The sequence below is a fragment of the Magnolia sinica genome, chromosome 10 (genome assembly GCF_029962835.1).
Source record: "Magnolia sinica isolate HGM2019 chromosome 10, MsV1, whole genome shotgun sequence".
Classification (NCBI taxonomy): domain Eukaryota; kingdom Viridiplantae; phylum Streptophyta; class Magnoliopsida; order Magnoliales; family Magnoliaceae; genus Magnolia; species Magnolia sinica.
Window position 1 is genome coordinate 28,235,719 of NC_080582.1, and position 17,585 is coordinate 28,253,303.

A 17,585-nucleotide genomic window follows, 5' to 3' on the forward strand; every position below is an offset into this window, starting at 1 on the left:
GTAATGAATTTGTCTTTAAAAAAAACATTCAATTCGTCTAGAGGCTGAATTACTCTCATCAAACCAATGTTTTCTAATTGCCATGTTTACTTAATGTCATTATTTCATTGTTGGATGCCATGAAGAGATAGGAAGCCTCCAAAGATATTTTCAGGCTACAACAACAAAAAAAGGCTAGGATCTTCCAGCCTGGGAGATTTCAGCAAAGATGATATAACTTCAGCAAGCAACATATGAAATGCAAATAACTGAATTTTGAAAGGCATATAACTGAATTTTGAAAGGCATATAGCTGAATTGCCAGCAGACTACTTTTTCATGAATACTAGCAAACATTACTAACTTTTTCCATTTCCTCATGATTTAGACAGAGCATTTGCAATTCAAGTCACACGGGTACCCAAAAGCAGACTGAGAAAATTACCATTTCATTGTTAGGCGAAAATATCGAGTTCTTGCTTGGTTACCTCCTCCTCGTTGCTGTCGACCAGACATCCTTTGATCGGTGCAATCTCCTACACCACAATGGGTACTCGAACCCATGACCTTAGTGTTGAAACTCGCGTGAGTCTACCACTAAGCCATGAGTAGGGACCCAGAACCACTGGAAGAGGTAGTGTGGTTTATAGAGTGGAATAAAATCACTAGGAGGAACAAATATCTGCAAATTTGTTTTAAGTACACTATGACAATAGTTTTGCAATTCCAAATAGCAGCTTCTAGATTGAGCAACTTGGATTGCATAAATGATTGAGCGAACACATAGCATGAGAAATAGGAACTGTAGGCATTAGTGAGCAGAAATGAGCAAGAATGAATCAAGCATTTCATCGAATACATAGACTATAATGCATTTTATAAAACATAGCATTTGCAAATCATTTCAAATAAACAGCACAACAAGTTCTTAAGCGTAGATCGCAACCCATGATCATTATCTAGGCCCTCTGGGGCCGATAAAATGGTAATATAGGTTTCAAACTTGTCGGCAGTTTCGAAGTAGGAGTTCGACGCAGGGCGTAAGGATCTCTACAATAGACGTATTCTATTAGCAATTGTGAAAAAAGGGCTTCAATAGTTTAGGTTTCTAGGTCGAGGGTTGGATCTCACCTGTTTGTGGTCCCGGTCGCCGCACGAAGTCTTCCCAAGGAAAAGGAGATCAATGTTCCTTGGTTGGATCCCACTTCTTCGAGCTTCCTCTTCTCTTCTCCTTATTTTCCCTTTTGAAATGCCTTAGGAAAACATAGAAAATTCGTGTAAGGTAGAGAGGTGTGAGAAAATGGGGTTATATATAACTCCAGTTTTGATGTAAATGGACACTTATATTCTCATACTAACCATATATGGGTCATTTTTGGTCAGTAAGGTCACTAGAAATGCATGGAATTGCCGGGATTAACCATGAAGGGAAGGAAAATGACCGAGAAATGCATGAAAAACGTACCTAAATAAGACTTTAACTTCACTACTAATCTTATTACAATCATTTATTCAATAACTCAGAGAAAAACTATAAGCAATTGTTTTTCCTACAGGGACTAGCAAATCTCACAAAAGTACATTTTTTACCCTTTAATCCCATCGACAAGCCTTGCACTGTACTGATTTTTTGAAGCATGCATAGTGATTTATGTCAAATGACATGTTTTCATGATTTTTCAGTTATTTGCATCTGGAGAATTTGTAGAATGGAGGAATTTCGGAAAGTAGAAATTGAGGGGGACATGAATTGGAAATTGAGCAGGACAAACTGGAAATTGAGCTTTGCAAACTGAAAATTGAGGGGGACAAATTGGAAATTGAGCGGGACAAACTGGAAACTGAGCGTGTTGAATGAGCGTCGACCATTAAAAACTTTTTGGGGGCCCACTGTGATGTTTGTGAGAAATCCTCCCTGTTTAAGTTCATTCATAGGGTCACAAAGACCTGGATGAAGAAGAAAAACAAATTTCATAATGATCCAAATCTTCTATAACCCCTAAAAAGGTTTCAATGGTAGACGTTCAATTCCCCATTGCCTTTTACAGTGTGGTCTACTTGATAGTTAGATCTATCTTATTTTTCGTCTCAAGCCTTAATATGAGCTCGTCAAATAGATGGACGGTTTGGATATAACACAGACCTCATGATAGGACTCATAAAAGGCGGTAGGGATTACAACAACAAAAAAAAGGAAAAAAAATGAGAGAGGAAAGAACCTATGGCTACGGTTTTCTATGGCTACGGATTATAACCGTAGCCATACCCATAGATCGACAATCCATCGCAGCTCCCGCGATTCCACCACAAGTCGCTGTCCCAATCGGCGATCAATCGCGGATTCAGCGATTCCACCCCCGATCTATGGCTATGGATTATAACTATAGCTATAACCGTATCCGTATCCTTTTTTTTTATATGGAGAATTTTATTCTACCTACATTTTTCTCTAACACATTTATATAAATATGTATATATAAGCATATAAAAAAATTATCTCTTTTTTTCATTTCTTTCTTTATTCATATAATAAGAATATCTTCTAAACCAAAATTAGTTACTTAACGTACTATATATGATTTTAGGGCTAAAAGTTGGGCGGGCTCAACCCGACCAACCTGTGACCGACCCGACATTGGGTTGGGCTTGGGCAGGATGTATCGAGTTTGGTCTTGGGGTTGGGCCAAACAAACACCAACCCGATAAAAATTGGGTTGGGCTCGGGTTGAGGTCTCAGGTTGCCTGGCCCAACACGAACCCGATTAATATATAAGTTCCTTATAAATTAATTATAATTGAGTGCAGATCATTTGTGTTGAAGGCAAAAGAAATTCCAATGCCTCCCCTCAAGCTAACAAGATATGCTGGATTTCCCTCTCCCAAATAAAATGCTTGATACAAAATACGACTTGTAATGGAGTAGTTGTCCTATATTTTAGCTTGTTTGTTTAGAAAAAAAATGCATGGAAATGATCGTGAAGTGAAGGGAATTAACCGTGAAATGAAACAGAATCACTAGAATTGAACGTGAAATGCATGGAAATGACCATGAAGTGAAGGGAATTGATAGTCTCTCAAAAAAGTCGTTCTCATCTTTGTTGATGATTTAACTAGCGCTCAATCCGTTGGTTGCCTTGCTGAATTTGTACATTGCCTTGCTGAATTTCTAGGTTCCTTGCTCAATTTCTAGCTTCCCTCGCTCAATTCTTAAGTTGCCTCGCTAAATTTCTACGTTGCCTCACTCAATTCCTAGGTTCCCTCGCTCAATTTCTAGGTTGCCTCGCTCAATTTCAAGCTTCCTTTCCTCAGTTCCTAGATAGCCTCGTTCAATTTATAAGTTACCTCGCTCAATTTCTAGGTTCCCTCTCTCAATTTCTAGCTTCCCTTACTTAATTTCCAGCTTCCTCTATCTTCCCTAGCTCAATTCCTAGGTTTTCTTACTGAATTTTCACGTTGTCTCGCTCAATTCCTAGGTTGCCTCGCTGAATTTCTAGGTTCCCTTGCTCAAATTCTAGCTTTCCTCGCTCAATTTCTAACTTCCCTCGCTCAATTCCTAGGTTGCCTTGCTCAAATCCTAGGTTTCCTTGCTGAATTTCTAGGTTCTCTCGCTCAATTCCTAGGTTGCCTCGCTCCAATTTCTACGTTGCCTTGCTCAATTTCTAGGTTCCCTTGCTCAATTTCTAGGTTCCCTCACTCAATTTGAAGCTTTCTTCGTCAATTCCTATGTTCCCTCAATTGCCTCGCTCAAATACTACATTGCCTCGCTGAATTCCTACGTTGCCTCGCTCAAATCAAAGGTTGCCTCACTCAATTCCTAGGTTCCCTCACTCAATTTCTAGGTTGCCTTGCTCGATTTCTAGCTTTCCTCGCTCAATTCCTAGCCTCGCTCAATTCCTACCTTGCCTAGCTCAATTCCTACCTTCCCTCTCTCAATTCCTAGGTTGCCTTGCTGAGTTCCTACCTTCACTCGCTCAATTCCTAGGTTGCCTCGCTCAATTCCTACCTTGCCTCGCTCAATTTCTAGGTTCCCTCGCTCAATTTCTAGCTTCCCTCACTCAAATCCTAGGTCGCCTCATTCAATTTCTAGCTTCCCTCGTTCAATTCTTAGGTTGCCTCGCTCAAATCCTAGGTTGCCTCGCTTAATTTCTAGCTTCCCCCGTTCAATTCCTAGGTTGCCTCGCTCAAATCCTAGGTTGCCTCGCTCAATTTCTAGGTTCCCACACACAATTTGTAGCTTCCCTTGCCTCACTCATCCTAGGTTGCCTCGCTGAATTTCTAGGTTCCCTCACTTAATTTCTAGCTTCCCTCGCTCAATTCTTAGGATTCCTCGCTGAATTTCTACGTTGCCTCGCTCAATCCCTACGCTGCCTTGCTCAATTCCTAGGTTGTCTCGCTTTCCCACGCTGAATTTCTAGGTTCCCTCGCTCAATTCCTAGGATTCCTCGCTAAATTTGTACGTTGCCTCGCTCAATTCCTAGGTTGCCTCGCTCAAATCCTAGGTTGCCTCACTCAATTTCTAGGTTCCCTCGCTCAATTTGTAGCTTCCCTCGCTCAAATCCTAGGTTACCTCGCTGAATTTCTAGGTTCCCTCGCTCAATTCCTATGTTGCCTTGCTCAATTCCTAGGTTGCCTTGCTCAATTTCTAGCTTCTCTCGCTCAATTTCTAGGTTACCTCGCTCAATTCTTAGGTTACCTCGCTGAATTCCTAGGTTGCCTCACTCAATTCCCAGGTTCCCTTGCTCGATTTCTAGGTTACCTCGCTCAATTCCTAGGTTACTTCACTGAATTCCTACGTTGCCTCGCTCAATTCCTAGGTTCCCTCGCTCAATTTCTAGCTTCCCTCGCTCAATTCCTAGGTTTTCTCGCTCAATTGATAGGTTGTCTGTAAAAATTCACTATACATTGGAGGAAATTGATAGCGTATGATTGTTTGTCTGTAACCTGTAAATGATACTTGTCGTAGGCATGAGATGAAAAAGAAAATTTTGTGGAATATTGTATTGAAAGAGAGGCCGAAGCCAAAAGAATACAAACATAAAAGAAAACACATTACAATTGAGGTGTGAATGCCATTTCCACCTGGTCGACCCTGAACCCCTGTCCAACCTACCTGGTCGACCCCGAACCCCGCATTCAAATCTTTGGGTGGTTGGTTTGTAATTATTTTGGTTGTGAGAGTATTGAATTTGGGAGTGGAAAAGTTGTTGCTAGTAGTGGTCATGGGGGTTTTTGAGGCCATTGTACTTTTAAAGATTTGAACTTGTAACTGTTTGTAAGTTTTGGGAGATGGTTCTTGTTGGCATTGTTGTGTCATTTGTGTGGTGGTGAGAGTATCGGTTTAAACAAAAATGGAATCAATGTTGTTTTGTCGTTTAATACTGAACGCGAGAATTGTTTGAGACTTTTGAGTTGGTAGTTATTTTGTTTTTGAATGATTTCTTTTAGAAATTGGAAATCATCATTTTCTTGGACGTTTTTTTTTTTTAAATTTTTTTGAGAGATGGGATTTTAATATTCGTTGTTTAATTTGTTTGGGAGTGAGTCTTGGATTTAAGGAATGAGATTTGAAGTTGTTGGTGATTTAATGCTAACCATGGGGATTGTATGTGGTAATTGTTTATCTTACTCAATCATCTATGTGAATGGGAATGACTGGAAGAATGTGGTTGAAACCTGCATGTTGGCGTCTTTTAGAAGATTTGGGGATAGATTATGGTCTATAATTGGTTAGCAATGAGTCTTGGGTTTGAGAATGGAACTTGAAGTTGTTAGTGGTTAAGTACTAAACTTGAACTTTCCGAGAAGTGTAAGAAAGTTGTTAGTTGAATTGCTAAAAGTTGGTATTGGTTTGGTGCTTTTTCTTGGAAGTTTTCAGAGAGGGACTTTTAGCCATTCAACGTGTAATTAGTGTCGTACTAAGAAGGATTCATGTTTTTATAAATGGCCTATGTGAGGAAGGCACAAAGAATTGTAATTTTAATAAAGCAAAAACTTTACAAGCGTCGACTGACTTAGAGCTGGAAGTCCAACCTGCTAAATCAATCTTGATTCTCCTTACAACTATACTAACTGAACTATGGAGGTTACAAAAGCAACAATTGTTCCTTTCCCCCCAAATAGCCCAAAGTGAAGCCATTGTACCAACCTCACCTAACCTAACCAGAATTCCTGCTGTGTTGTGATTGTGGAAGTTGTAACTTGCTCATTGTCAAATTGCCCTTGGTATACTTCTAAATTCAAATCAGCCATTTGAAACCAGTGAGGTACTAACAGCAACTAGGTTACAGTGCTGAGTTGTAGTCAATGAGTAATAGGAAGTGCAGTAATGTGATTCTTCTAGTATGCTTCCTATATCCACCGATTCATCCTTTTTCTTGTTACACTTTTCTTTTTTCTTATATAGGTGCAGTTTCTACCAAAGAAAGCAGCTGCTGTACAGGCCATTTATATCTCAAATTATCATGCCTAAAAATTTAGCGAGGGAAACCTAAAAATTCAGCGAGGAAACCTCGGAATAGAGTGAGGGAACATAGTAATTGAGCGAGGCAACTTATAAATTGAGCAAGGGAACCGAGGAATTGAGCGAGGGAACCTAGAAAATGAGCGAGGAAACCTAGGAATTCAGCGAGGGAACCTAGAAATTTAGCGAGGGAACTTGGGAGTTGAGCGAGGGAACCGAAGAATTGAGCAAGGTTCACTCAATTTCCAGTTTATCCCGCTCAATTTCCAGTATGGCCCGCTCAATTTCCAGTTTGGCCCACTCAATTTTCAGTTTGTCCCGCTTAATTTCCATTTTGGCCCGCTCAATTTCTAGTTCGTCCCGCTCATTTCCATGTTTGCCCGCTCAATTTTCAGTTTTGCCCGCTCAATTTCCAGTTTATCCCACTCAATTTTGAATTTGGCCTGCTCAATTTCCAGTTTGTCCCACTCAATTTCTAGTTTGGCTCATTCAATTTCTAATTTGTCCCACTCAATTTCCAATTTGGCCCACTGAAATTCTAGTTTGTCCCGCTCATTTCCATGTTTGCCCGCTCAATTTTCAGTTTGGCCCTCTCCATTTTCCAGTTTGTTCTGCTCAATTTCCAATTTGGCCAGCTAAAATTCTAGTTTGTCTCGCTCATTTCCATATTTGCCCGCTCAATTTTCAGTTTGGCCCTCTCCAATTTCCAGTTTGTTCCGCTTAATTTCCAATTTGGCCCGCTGAAATTCTAGTTTGTCCCGCTTATTTCCATGTTTGCCTGCTCAATTTCCAGTTTGGCCCGCTCAATTTCTAGTTTGGCCTGCTCAATTTCCAGTTTATCCCGCTCAATTTTCAGTTTGGCCCGCTCAATTTCCAGTTTGTCCCACTCAATTTCCAATTTGGCCCGCTGAAATTATAGTTTGTCCCGCTCATTTCCATGTTTGCCCACTCAATTTTCAGTTTGGCCCTCTCCAATTTCCAGTTTGTTCCGCTCAATTTCCAATTTGGCTGGCTAAAATTCTGGTTTGTCCCGCTCATTTCCATGTTTGCCCGCTCAATTTCTAGTTTGGCCCGCTCAATTTCCAATTCGGCTTGCTGAAATTCTAGTTTGTCTCACTCATTTCCATGTTCGCTCACTCAATTTTCGGTTTAGCCCTCTCAATTTCCAGTTTGTTCCACTTAATTTTCAATTTGGCCCGCTAAAATTCTAGTTTGTCCCGCTTATTTCCATGTTTGACCACTCAATTTCCAGTTTGGCCCGCTCAATTTCCAGTTTGTCCCGCTCAATTTTCAGCTTGGCCCGCTCAATTTCCAATTTGGCCCGCTCAATTTTCAGTTTGTCGCGCTCAATTTCCAATTTGGCCCTCTGAAATTCTAGTTTTTTCTGCTCATATCCATGTTTGCCCGCTTAATTTCCAGTTTGGCCCGCTCATTATGAGCTTAGCACAATAGCCCATAATGATGTGTTCTTGTCATGAGTCCCATCATGTTCTAATTTTTTTTTTCTTATCTAAAATTCCAAGATTTTCAAGGTCCCATCATATTTGGATTTTTAAAATAACCCCCAGTTCAAAGATTTTCAAGGTCATTTCTATGCATTTCACGATCAATCCCGGTGATTTTGTTTCTCATTTCACTCTGGAATGGGAAGTCAATGTATATATTGTGCCCATATGTGATAATGACATGCAGGAGTCTACATGTGAGATGAGTCACCGAAAATGATGTGGACCAATAAAAGCATTTCACGGTCAATTCGCTCCACTTCACGGTTAATCCTGGCGATTCCGTGTTGATTTACGGTCATTTCCATGCATTTCATGGTCAATTTCCTTCACTTCACGGTCATTTCTATGCATTTCACGTTCAATTCCGAAGATTCCGTTTCATTTCACGGTCAATTCCCTTCACTTCACGATCATTTCCATGCGTTTTTTTCTAAACAAACAAGCTAAAGTATAGGACAACTACTCCATTACAAGTCGTATTTTGTATCAAGCAATTTATTTGGGAGAGAAAAATCTGGCATATCTTGTTAGCTTGAGGGGAGGCATTAGAATTTCTTTTGCCTTCAACACAGATGATCTGCTCTCAATTATAATTAATTTATAAAGAACTTGTATATTAATCGGGTTTGTGTTGGGTCAGGCAACCTGAGACCTCAACCCGAGCCTAACCCAAATTTTATCAGGTTGGTGTTTGTATGGCCCAACCCCAAGACCAAACTCGATACACCCTGCCCAAGCCCAACCCAATGTCGGGTTGGTCACAAGTTGGTTGGGTTGACCCCGCCCAACTTTTAGCCCTGAAATCATATATGGTACGTCAAGTAACTAATTTTGGTTTAGAAGATATTCTTGTTATATGAATAAAGAAATAAATGAAAAAAAGAGATAATTTTTTTTTATATGCTTATATATACATATTTATATAAATATGTGTTAGAGAAAAATGTAGGTATAATAAAATTCTCCATGTAAAAATAAAATAAAAATGCATACGGATATGGTTATAGCTGCGGTTATAATCCGTAGCCAAAGATCGAGGGTGGAATCGTGGGATCCGCGATTGATCGCTGATCGGGGCAGCGACTTGCGGTGGAATCGCGGGAGGTGCGATTGATCGCCGAGCTATAGCTATGGCTACGGTTATAATCTGTAGCGATAGAAAACCGTAGCAATAGGTTCCTGGTTTTTTTATTTTTTTTTTGTTTTTGTTTTTTTGCTGTTGTAATCCCCACCAGCTTTTGTGGGTCCCATCATAAGGTTTGTGTTATATCCAAACTGTCCATCTATTTGGCGAGCTCATATTCAGGCTTGAGACGAAAAATAAGATAGATACAACTATCAAGTAGGCCACACTATAAAAGGCAATGGGGGATTGAACGTCTACCATTGAAACCATTTTAGGGGTTATAGAAGTTTTGGATCATTATGAAATTTGTTTTTCTTCTTCATCCAGGTCTTTGTGTCCCTATGAATGAACTTAGACGGGGAGGATTTCTCACAAACATCACAGTGGGCCCCCAAAAAGTTTTTAATGGTCGACGCTCATTCAACACTGTTTCCTATAATGTGGTACACTTGAGATTTGTATATACCTAATTTTTGGTCGCATACCATAAAATGATATGAAAAAATATATGGACGGCATGGATGAATAGTATACATCATGGTGGGGCCCACAGACCACGGACCATCCGCCATTGGCTGGTGGCAGGGGGAGTACCCAATCCGTTTCCGTGAAAGGAGGGTAGTTTCGTCCTCAAAGTTGCTGTCCGCACGTGCTAGTCTAAGTTGGTAACTTAAGTTTGTATTCCTTCATGAAAACCGCTGGGTAAAAGGTTTTGTGAACAGTGGTCATTTTCTCTATTATAAAATCATATAAAAGAATGGGTGGACCAAATGGATGAAACACACCTATCATGGTGGGGCTCACAGAGCACCGACCACTAGCCATTGGCTGGCCAATCCATTTCCCCGAATTCCCGCCAAAGCCTTTGGCACGAAGTTCCTGTGGTAGAACTTAAGTGGGGGCCACCGTAATGTTTGTGAGAAATCCACCTTATTCATCCATTTTTTGAGATCATGTTAAGACATGGGGTAAAAAATGAGCTAGATCCAATACTCAGGTATACTGAAAACATGAGGATTAAATGTCCATAGTTTAAATATTTGTGGGGTCATGGAAACTTTGAGTCAAGATAATTTTTTTGTTTTTAATTCATCCAGTAGAAATGATGTTACAAACAGTGCGAATGACATGCAAACATTACTGTTGACCCCAGGAGGTTTCAACAGTAAGAATTTCCCCACCCACGTTTTCCATTCGACTGTTTGCAATGGAATGATAGGCTTGCAAGGAATGATCGGCATAGCCTACACCCAGATCCATAGCTCAACTAACAGACTGAGTGCAGATACCTCGTTTCAACACTTGAGGTCTTGGTATCTAGCCTAGCGGGGTGGCTAACATGGAGTGTGTACTAACAAGGTAACTCAAAAAAATAAAATAAAATAAAATAAAATCGGCATAGCCACACCAGCTAGAATGATAGCGTAAAATTCCAGCGGACGTGGATTGCGTCCTACACCTGCCCGGACGGATTACCTTCTGGGCAGGGCTCTGTGGGGGCCACTGTGATGTAAGTGTTTTATGCATGCCTTTCATCACTTTACACAGATCATTTATAGGTATGATAAGAAAAATGAGGCAGGTATACGGCTCCTGTGGACCACATGAAAGGAAGCTGCGGTGATAATGACACCCACCGTTGAAACCTTCCTAAGGGCTACTGTGATGTTTTTTTTACCATCCAACCTATTCATGAGGTCATGCAGACTTAGATGAAGTGAAAATAAAAATACCAGCTTGATCCGAAAGTTCTCCAGCTCCCAGAAAGTTTTTAACGGTGGACGTTCAATGCCCACTTTGTGGTCCACTTAAACCCTGTACCTGCCTCATTGTTTTTTCCATACTTTAAAATGATATGGGAATAACTCCGAATGATGTGGATAAAACACTTACATCACCGTGGCCCCACAGAGCCCTGCCCGTCCGGGCTGGGGTAGTCTCGCTACTGACAGTTGAGTAGCGAGACGTGCTACTGAAGTAATGTCACCTAATAATCATGTGGGCCTCACCCTGATGTATATGCTGTATCCACACCATACATCCATTTGTAGAGATCATTTTATAGCATGAGCTGAAGAATGAATCAGATCTACAGTTTGAGTAGACCCCACCACAAAAAATAGTGGTGAGAGTGACACTCACCATTTAAAACTTCCACAAAAGTTTTCGATCAAGCTGATATTAGTGTTTTCCCTTCTTTAATGTCTAGGTTGACTTATGAACCGGTTGGATCTTAAATAAACATCACAATGGACCTTATGAAGGTTTCAATGGTGGGTGTCTCTCTCCCTATTGTTTTATGTGGTGGGGTCCACTCCAGCTTTCGATTTGCTCATTCTTTTTATTGTACCCTAAAATGATCTCACAAAATGGATGGACGGTGTGGATATGACAAATACATCAAGGTGGGAACACTAAACTTGGTGATGTCACTTCAAAATCTTGCTCCTCTCAGCTTGGCACTAGCAAATCCGCTTCCCTCGGCGTGAGTCTCTCAATGTGGTTGAATGTGTCGTGCCAAGGAGACCGGCTCTCTCTCTCTCTATCTCGCTATATATATATATATATATATATATATGGGAAAAGTTACTATACGCTCGACCGTATAGAACCATCCCATAAGGTCGAGCGCTGTCACCACCTAAGCCATTGGATGGAAGAGAGATCTTCTACGGTGTGAGATGAAGCATTATACTAACCGAGTATATACTCGGCCCTATAAACAGGGGATTTTACCCCATTCCCCTGTTAAGGGCCTGTTTGGATGCCTGTAAGTTCTTTTAAGTTGTAAGTGACTTACATGTAAATCACTTACAGGTGAAAGTTACTCATAGGTAACCTGTTTGGATGTAAGTTGTAAGTCACTTACAGGTAAGTTTTTCTGTTTGGATAACCTGGAAGTTACTTACAGGTAGAAAGTTGTATATTCACATCAAGCAGAACTTAGATTAGGGAATTGTTATAAAATGTTATAATCATATAAAAAAAACATGGGATCAAATATGTTATTTTCTTAAGCCCATTAAGATGAATATTTGAGATAATTATTAAGCTAAAACAATCATCAAGTGAGTTATAAAAGTGGGCCCACGGATTCAAAATATCCATAATATGGAGTAATAACTCAATTTAAACATTGAGAATAAACTTCCTCAGTGAAAAACTCGGCAACACAAATAAGGTGGGCCTAAAATATCCATTGGAGAAACGGTTGGGCAGAGTGGATATATAACACATCATCAAGGTGGGCCCACGACAGGGGTAACACCCACTACCGTGTTACCAGTAATGCAATCAGATTGTGTACCCAGTTGCTAGTGTACTTTTGTTACACTAAATAAATTTAGTTGGGCCCACTATAAATGTATACCCAAAGCTCAAGTGGACCGTATCACAAGAAACAGTGGAAGTACTGATTTGGACGGTTGAAACCTCTCTAGCGCCCATAGCGATCTTTATTTTTCATCCAACTTGTTCATAAGATCACGAACACCTGAATGAGGGGAAAAAAAATCAGCTCAATCCATAACTTCTGTGGGCCCCCAGAAATTTTCAACGGTGTACACTCAATTCACACTATTTCCTGTGGTGTGGTCCACTCGATCTTTGGATATAGCTAATTTTCAAGTTCAGGACTTAAAAAATTAAGTATTAAAATGGATGACCGGTGTCGATCAAATACATACATCATGGTGGATCCCACATATTTTAAGCATCACTCAGCACTCAATCCCTTCCCGCCAATTACTCAGCTGCGGACAGGTTGGCAAGAGTTCTCTTGAGAACTTTTTGAGAACTCATCACGCGTGACTTGAGTCCAAAATCTGAACGGTCCACGTGATGCTGAACCCCATGAAACTCCTATGACCCAACTGTTACTTTGATCTAAAACATTGGTGGGCCATAACAAAAGAAAACATTTTCCTACTTCGATAAAACATTTTCCTACTTCGATTTGTATCTCTCTTTTCTATGGCCCACCAGAGTTTTAAATCATGGAGAAAATTAGTCCCTAACGGTTTCATGGGATGCTGCATCACATGGACCGTTCAGAATAGAGATCCATGACACGTGTGAAAAACTGCACACATGCGCAGGTGCGTATAAGTGAGCGTGCCTTATCGTGTAACGTCAAGCCACTACCGTTTTCAAAGATTAAAAAAGGGTTGATGAAACCCTACCATTTTCAAAGAGAAAAAAAGGGTTGATGAAACCCTAACATTTTAGGGGGAGAAGAGACGGAAGGCGGTAATTGCAGGAAAAGTTGGAGAGACGGAGAGAGATTGCAGAGAGGAAGGGAAGGAGGGGGAGAGAGATTGCAGAGAGGGAGTGAAGGAGGGGAAGAGAGATTGCAGAGAGGAAGGGAAGGAGGGGGAGAGAGATTGCAGAGAGGGGGTGAAGGAGGGGAAGAGAGATTGCAGAGAGGAAGGGAAGGAAGTGGAGAGAGATTGCAGAGAGGGAGTGAAGGAGGGGAAGAGAGATTGCAGAGAGGGAGGAGGAGAGTGCTTGGGATGGAGAGACGAAACCTTTAATCCCCTTTGGTGCGTTTCTCCCTCTTCCCCTCTTTTTAAAAATCTGACCGTTGAGCCTGTAAGTGACTTACAGGGAAGTGACTTCCCACCCCCATCCCCCTGCAGTTTTTTTGTAGATTTGCCTGTAAGTGACGTTGGATGGAAGAGAGATCTTTTACGGTGAGAGATGAAGCATTATACTAACCGAGTATATACTCGGCCTTATAAACAGGGGATTTTACCCCATTCCCCTCTTGAGATCCCGCACACGGCACACCTCTCTCCCTCAATCCCTACGACCGCCGTCTCTCTCTCTCTCTCTCTCTCTCTCTCTCTCTCTCTCTCTCCAGCCACGCCTGTCCTCACCTACCTCTCTCCCCCTCTCTCTCTCCAGACACGCCCGCCCCCACCTACCTCTCTCTCTCTCTCTCTCTCTCTCTCTCTCTCTCTCTCCGTGGACTGAAGGTTGTGTCGGTCCTCCCACAACCAGCCCGGGACCCCACACCGATCTCATTGCTGCCGTTCGGGCGGCTGAGGATTTTGGAGCTCAGAGGGTGCGATCTTTCGACATCGGCCGCACGAGGGCTTCTTGAATTGAGGCACACTCTGGAGAAGATCATTTGTCACAATTCTACGGTAATTTCCTTTCTCTTTTCAATTGATATTCACACCATGTTGATTGATTTGAGGACTTTTTTTTTTCATTTTGAGTGTGCTCTTTCAAGTCCCATAAAGGTATGCAGATTGTTGGATTCATACAGTAGCTCTCTTTCTGATGATTCTTTTGTCATTTTACCTATGAGGAAATATACAGTGCTTGATATGGCAATCAGCGTTGGTGGGACCCACCTTTCAGTTATTTAAATTTCTTCGCCCTGGTTTCTATGAACGATCGACCATAATGCTAATCTGTCAAAGAATTCTAGTCCTCCAATTTGTGGGCTTTATCCTGTTCCTATAGGGATAATTTCTATGAACGATCGACCATAATGCTAAAAGGCCTGAGTTATCAGCCCAAAAGGCCTGTAGTACTACAACAATATCATCAATGGACTTGTCCTCCATGGTAACATCACCCTAAAACAACAACTTGATTCATATTACAAATGAATTTTGTTTTGCCTCGATTATAGATTGAAGAATCCTTGGAGGAGCTTGCACCAGCTTGCTGTTTATGCAGACTCAGGTATTTATCATGTTTGTATGTGTGAGTCATTTATCTTTCCACCTCTTTAACAATGTTTATGTTATTTGTGTTGTTGACATTCTTCAGAAATACCCTATGCCAGAATGCGATATTTGGTTTATCAAGTTTTCATGCGATTTTCATTACAATGTGGCAGCAATAGGTAAAGGCAATTGAGATACAGTTTTGTACTCGTTACACTCACAACTGCATTGGATCTGTTCTATAATTCAACCTTTTGAACTTGGTCTGATGATCGAGATTGAAGGATTGCAAACATAGGCTATGTTTGGATGCACATTCGAATTGAAGGATTGCAAACATAGGCACATTTCAAATCTTTCAAAAAAAAAAAGAGAAACTGTTAAAACTTAAGATTTTCTAATATGCATTTTTTTTTCTTGCTTTGTCCTGTAATATGTGAAGTTTTTGTCTAGAGCACATGATTTATTAGGATGACTTCCTAGCTTCTGCAATCTTAAGCATTTGAAGCTGACAAAGCTCCTACATGTCTTGTTGTGAAACTGCAATATTATGGCCTGTTTATATGGGGTGAATTCTTTTTTTTTTTTGGTTATCCATAAGTTGTACCTGTTATACTCATTGTTTCCTATCATGTAATTTTGCAGAATTTTTTATTCCGCATTTGGGGAAGAGAGAGTCTGCGGTCCTAGGCTTAGTATTCAGTATAGGGTATTGAAGACAATGATCTGCTAGTCGAGTCCGCCCGCATAGTTTTATAAAAGAGAAAATGTTATATTATACGATAGGTGAGGCCCATTTCTTTTTTGTGGTGCCCACCTGAATCATTGTACAGTTTTTTGGTAGATTCAACAAAGATACAAGTGGTGTGATCCCATCTTTCTTAAAAAAGAAGAAGAAGCAAATCAATCATAATTTCTTTGTTTCCCTTGGTAACTTGGGGCGGCACATAATAACTTCTTTTCTTTTCTTTTTATTACATTTTGTACATATAGGTCGAATTTGGAATGGATGTGAATTTTGTGTATATGGATTGAATGTGGATGGTTTATGATATGGATTAAATGTGGAAGAATGTGGATTGTTTATGATATGGATTAAATGTGGATGTGGAAGAATGTGAATTGTTTATGATATGGATTAAATTTGGAATAATGTGAATTTTTTCTTCTTTTCCTTTTTTTTTTTTTTTTCCCACATGGGTCGAATTTGGAATGGATGTGAATTTTTTGAATGTAGATTATTTATGTAAATGGGTGTAAGGATTTTGCTGGAATTATTATTTATTGGGCCGTGTCGAAGGCATCTGCTCGCGCTACTATTGATGATACGGTCTTTTAGCTTGGTAAGGAGCTTCATTAGGTGCAGTTTGATTGGCAATTGCCTTTGTTCAAGATTTTAGGCAAGGCCCAGTGATGTCGAAATAGATGATAGGCGAGGCCTATTTGTTTTGGTTAGTAAGATAACCAACACCAAATCATAATATAATCCATAAACATTACCCAGCTGGGTGGGTGTATCCAAATGGACAACATGGATGTAAGATTTGGATGGGGCTGATTTCTTGGCTGCAGGTTTTCGTGAAGTGCTGCATTTGATGGAGGGGTTGTGAATGTGTTCTTAGCGCATTGAGATTTGCCAATAAATGTAAAATTTAATTCCTTACCTGGAGGGGTTGTCATCATTCAATTGGAAAAGTCCAAAGGTTGGATGGTTATAATCTTCCAAAGAGTAGGAGAGCTTTTCCCATTCATAGTAATAACTGTTTGGGATGTAATTTTCTTGAAATTGTTGTTTGATCTTCCTTGCATTCTCTAATTTGTAATGAAGATGGTTAAGGTACTTTGTGGATTGCAATTTATTCATGCAAATACAGAGAAGCTACTTAAAGAGGAAGATGGTCGCTGTCCTTGTTGGTTAACCATTGTTTTCCCCGCCATGATCAAGCTTGTGCGAGTTGCAACTTTAGATGTGTTATTGATGAAGATAATGGTTTTGTTTTGATGGTGGCATATGAAGGAGAGGGGGTGCATGAGTAGTGTGAAAATGAAGAATTCAAATCTTGATAATGTATTTCTAAGTATGATGTATTTATTCATCAATCATTAGATAGAACTTTAAATAGACACAACTATTTTGTTGGTAATGTGCTTTTATGAATGGATTAAAATGAATGATTGATTGTATTTGAATGAATTTTTATCGGCATTAGCTTAGATGAATAGCAATGGTCTTGCTACGGACAAAAACCGTATTATTATCTCTTAGCTACGGCTTTTATCCCTAGCCTTTGACGCTTCTTTTTTTGGGGGGTTGGGGGGGTGGTGGTGGTGGGTGGTGTAGTTGTGGTTTCCAATTTTCCTTAGTCATGTATTTCAATTCCTTTCTCGTGATGATGCTAGGTAACATCAGTATAATTTGGAGATCGTGGCTTTTATTAAAGTGAACCTTCAAATTCCAGTTCAATTCTGCATCCAAATCCTCGTTCTTATTTATTTATTTATTTTTTCCTTTTTTCTTATTTCTTTTATTTCTTATTTCCTTTCTTTTCAAATAATACGGTTTTTTTTTTTTTGGCTTTTGGCTTTGCCCTTTTCCTTTCTGTATGGCGGTGGGGGCAAGGTTTGGGGAAGACAAATTGTCCACATGGAAAGAAACTTTCACCCCAATATGTAGCTACATTAGTCTATCTCATTTCTTGAAGGGATGACCTTAAAAAGGAGGTTGAAAATCTATCCGAATGGTTAAATATGCTTTTATTAATGTAAATACTGTATCGTTTAAATTTATTTTTTGACCATAAAGCTCATGAGATTGGAAAGCATGTGAATCA

General features: G+C 40.1%; 1 long non-coding RNA gene across 3 annotated transcripts; it reads left to right on the top strand.

The window, feature by feature from the left end:
- Positions 1 to 13,982: 13,982 nt before the first annotated feature.
- On the top strand, positions 13,983 to 15,779 carry LOC131257415 (uncharacterized). 3 transcript variants are annotated; one of them, XR_009177377.1, is made up of 3 exons: positions 13,983 to 14,220; positions 14,718 to 14,933; positions 15,400 to 15,779. It is a non-coding gene; the product is annotated as an uncharacterized LOC131257415 (long non-coding RNA). The 3 variants fall into 3 exon arrangements; XR_009177379.1 differs by lacking the exon at positions 13,983 to 14,220 and having other exon boundaries at positions 14,684 to 14,770; positions 14,858 to 14,933; XR_009177378.1 differs by lacking the exon at positions 13,983 to 14,220 and having other exon boundaries at positions 14,690 to 14,933.
- Positions 15,780 to 17,585: the final 1,806 nt, after the last annotated feature.